Source organism: Coregonus clupeaformis, unplaced genomic scaffold (genome assembly GCF_020615455.1).
Source record: "Coregonus clupeaformis isolate EN_2021a unplaced genomic scaffold, ASM2061545v1 scaf0014, whole genome shotgun sequence".
In the NCBI taxonomy this organism is placed as follows: Eukaryota; Metazoa; Chordata; class Actinopteri; order Salmoniformes; family Salmonidae; genus Coregonus; species Coregonus clupeaformis.
In genome coordinates, this window is record NW_025533469.1 from 570,570 (window position 1) to 575,000 (window position 4,431).

The 4,431-nt window shown below is 47.2% G+C and overlaps 1 pseudogene; it reads right to left on the reverse strand.

Moving 5' to 3' along the window:
* Positions 1-351: 351 nt before the first annotated feature.
* The window catches only part of LOC123483031, a 9,925-nt pseudogene continuing 5,845 nt past the window's right edge, over positions 352-4,431 (reverse strand).

The window sequence follows — 4,431 nt, forward strand, 5'->3', positions numbered from 1 at the left end:
CAGTATGTGTGTGTGTGTGTGTGTGTCCAGTGTGTGTGTGTGTGTGTCCAGTGTTTGTGTGTGTCCAGTGTGTGTGTGTGTGTCCAGTGTGTGTGTGTGTCCAGTGTGTGTGTCCAGTGTGTCAGTGTGTGTGTGTGTGTGTGTGTCCAGTGTGTGTTTGTGTGAATCTAGTGTGTTTGTGTGTCTAGTGTGTGTGTGTGTGTGTGTGTCCAGTGTGTGTGTGTGTCCATTGTGTGTGTGTCCAGTGTGTGTGTGTCCAGTGTGTGTGTGTGTGTCCAATGTGTGTGTGTCCAGTGTGTGTGTGTTCAGTGTGTGTGTGTGTGTGTGTGTCAGTGTTACCATGGTTATTATTTACAGGGACACTGAGGAGTCAACATCCCAAACATAAAACCCTGGATAGAGGGGCTCAGTGAATGTGGAGTGGAATGTGTTCAGGTCGGTCAGTGTGTCAGAGGAGACTCTGTAGAAGGACAGAGTGCCGGCTGGCCAGTCCAGATACACTCCTACTCTGTGGGAGCTGGAGGAGGGGACGTCTATGGTAGTGGACTTATTATTGTGACAGGCAGAGTAACTGTTGTCAGAGCAGAACAGACTCCAGGACTTGTCATTGTATCCAATCACACAGTCACCACCCCCTCCTCTCCTGCTGATTCCTTTATATGCCACTCCTATACCAGCCTCTCTCCCACTCCACTCTACCTCCCAGTAACAGCGCCCAGTCAGACCCTCTCTACACAGCACCTGTCTCCAGTCCTCAAATCTCTCTGGGTGATCAGGATACGGCTGCTTCTCTCTCCTACATGTCAACTTTCTGTTCTCCTCAGACAGAGAGAGGCGTCTGTTTACTGTGTTTGGGTCCAGTGTGAGATCACAGACATCTGATGGATGAAACCAGATACAATATTAGAAATCATCATCATTCACATTAGAATGTTAACTCACTTTTCACTAATTAATTTAATGTAGATGTTTCTAGGTATCAAAAGGAGAAGTTAAGGTAACTTGAGACTTGTTGAATGATCATAAGTTATACTGTATGGTAATATAAAACACACTTATTCCCATTAATTACACACACACACACACACACACACTATATCTAAATCATCATCATCCTGAACACACACACACACTACTACACACACACACACACACACACACACCTTCATGCATGTGCAGAACACACACACACATTTCTAAAGTAAAACACGCCACACACACACACACACACAGACACACACATTGTCAAAGCAACTCTTTGTAAACGTTGGTGTCCCTGATTTGTGTTTCTGTAGAACTACAGCTGATATTTAATATGACCAAGTAAGTAATGATGGTGGTCTTTGACTTTGACTTCACTTGAATTAAGACTTATTCTTAGTCATATTCTTCACAGCAGTCAACACTCACATTTTCTAAGTCCAGGTTTCATTGTGTTCTCTCCACCATGTTCCACACTGTAGCGGTAAGCAGAAGAACAGACAGTCATTGAGGGATACACCTGAACTCACACACACACACACACACACACACACACACACACACACACACACTTGGAAAAAGTTATATGCTGACTGTGTGTGTGTGTATGTGTGTTTGTGTGTGTGTGTGTGTGTGTGTGTCCAGTGTTTGTGTCCTGTGTGTGTCCTTTTTGTGTATGTGTTCTTTTTGTGTGTGTATTTGTCCAGTGTGAGTGTGTATGTGGGGCCAGTGTGTGTGTGTGTCCAGTGTGTGTGTGATCGTGTGTCCAGAGTGCGTGTGTGTCCAGTGTGTGTGTGTGTCCAGTGTGCGTCCTTTTTGTGTATGTGTCCAGTGTGTGTGTGTGTGTGTGTGTGTGTGTGTCCAGTGTGTGTGTGTCCAGTGTATCTGTGTGTGTGTCCAGTGTATGTGTGTGTGTGTCCAGTGCGTATGTGTGTGTGTCTAGTGTGTGTATGTATGGATCCAGTGTGTGTGTGTGTCCTGTGTGAGTGTGAGTGTTTCCTTTGTGTGTGTGTGTGTGTGTCCAGTCTGTGTCTGTGTGTGTCCAGTCTGTGTGTGTGTTTGTCCAGTGTGTTTGTTTTGTTTGTGTGTGTATGTGTGCGTGTGTGTGTGTCTACTGTGTTTTTTTCCAGTTTGTGTGTGTGAGTGTGTGTGTGTGTCCAGTGTGTGTGTGTGTGTGTGTGTGTGTGTCCAGTGCGTGTGTGTGTGTGTGTCCAGTGTGTGTGTGTGTGTGTGTGTGTGTGTCCAGTGTTTGTGTGTGTGTGTGTGTGCATGTGTGTTTGTCCAGTGTGTGTGTGTGTGTGTCCAGCGTGTGTGTGTGTGTCTAGTGTGTTTTTTCCAATGTGTGTGTGTGTGTGTAGATCCAGTGTGTTAGTGTGTGTTGGTCCAGTTTGTGTGAGTATGTGTGTTCAGGTTGTGTGTGTGTGTGTGTGTGTGTGTGTCCAGTGTGTGTGTGTGTGTGTGTGTGTGTATGTGTCCAGTGTGTGTGTGTGTGTCCAGTGTGTGTGTGTGTGTGTGTGTGTGTGTCCAGTGTGTGTGTGTGTGCGTGTGTGTATGTGTCCGGTGTGTGTGTGTGTCTCCAGTGTGTGTGTGTGTGTGTGATCCAGTGTGTGTATGTGTGTGTGTTTTTGTCCAGAGTGTGTGTTTCCAGTGTGTGTGTTTCCAGTGTGTGTGTGTGTGTGTATGTGTGTGTGTGTGTGTGTGTCCAGTGTGTGTGTGTGTCTCCAGTGTGAGTGTGTGTGTGTGATCCAGTGTGTGTTTGTGTGTGTGTGTTTTTGTCCTGAGTGTGTGTTTCCAGTGTGTGTGTGAGTGTGCTGGTCCAGTGTGTGTGTGTGTGTGTGTGTGTGTGTCCAGTGTGTGTTTGTGTGTGTGTGTCCAGTGTGTGTGTGTGCGTGTGTCCAGTGTGTGTGTGTGTGTGTGTGTGTGTGTCAAGGATGTGTGTGTGTGTGTGTCCAGCGTGTGTGTGTGTGTCCAGTGTGTGTGTTTCCAGTGTGTGTGTGTGTGTGTGTGTGTGTGTGTCCAGTGTGTGTGTGTGTCCAGTGTGTGTGTGTTTTCAGTGTGTGTGTTTTCAGTGTGTGTGTGTCCAGTGTGTGTGTGTTTTCAGTGTGTGTGTGTCCAGTGTGTGTGTGTGTCCAGTGTGTGTATGTCCAGTGTGTGTGTGTGTGTGTCCAGTGTGAGTGTGTTTCCAGTGTGTGTGTGTGTGTTTGTGTGTGTGTGAGTGTGCTGGTCCAGTGTGTGTGTGTGTGTGTGTGTGTCCAGTGTGTGTGTCCAGTGTGTGTGTGTGCGTGTGTCCAGCGTGTGTGTGTGTGTCCAGTGTGAATGTGTGTGTGTGTGTCCAGTGTGTGTGTTCAGTGTGTGTGTCCGTGTGAGTGTGAGTGTGTGTGTCCAGTGTGTGTGTCCAGTGTGTGTGTCCAGTGTGTGTGTGTTTCCAGTATGTGTGTGTGTGTCCAGTGTGTGTGTGTGTGTGTGTGTGGGTGTGTGTGTGTGTGTGTGTGTTTGTCCAGTGTGAGTGTGAGTGTGAGTGTCTGTGTCCAGTTTGTGTCCAGTGTGTGTGTGTGTCCAGTGTGTGTGTCCGTGTGAGTTTGTGTGTGTGTGTTTCCAGTATGTGTGTGTGTGTCCAGTGTGTGTGTGTGTGTGTGTGGGTGTGTGTGTGTGTGTGTTTGTCCAGTGTGAGTGTGTGTGTGTCCGTGTGAGTTTGTGTGTGTGTGACCAGTGTGTGTGTATGTGTCCAGTCTGTGTGTGTCCAGTGTGTTCATTGTGTGCGCTTGCATCCTGATACACGTGCACACACACACACTGGACACACACACACACACACATGCACACACTGGACACACACACACACACTGGACACACACACACACACACACATGCACACACTGGACACACACACACACACACTGGACACACACCACACACACACACACACACACACACACACACACACACACACACACACACACACACACACACACACACACACACACACTGGACACACACACACACACAGTCTTTATATAACTTAGTCCAAGTGGTGGTCAGAATGTTTGTCTTAACTAGCCTGATAACTCCAACATGTCTGATATGAACATTGACATAAACCCTCTACATACTTGAGTTTCTCCAGTCTGCAGTGTGGATCCTCCAGTCCAGCAGAGAGCAGTCTGACTCCTGAGTCTCCTGGGTGATTGTAGCTCAGATCCAGCTCTCTCAGGTGTGAGGGGTTTGACTTCAGAGCTGAGACCAGAGAAGCACAGCCTTCCTCTGTGACCAGACAGCCTGACAGCCTGCAAAGAGTCAAATCATATTAAAACCACACTGCTATTCTTTGGTGTGAAAATTTATTCTTTCAACAATTTCAGATACATCAGAGTCCTGAAACCTGTCATATCTATTCATATATACATATGTATATGTCACGGTTTCGGCCGAGGCTGCTCCTCCTCCTTGTTC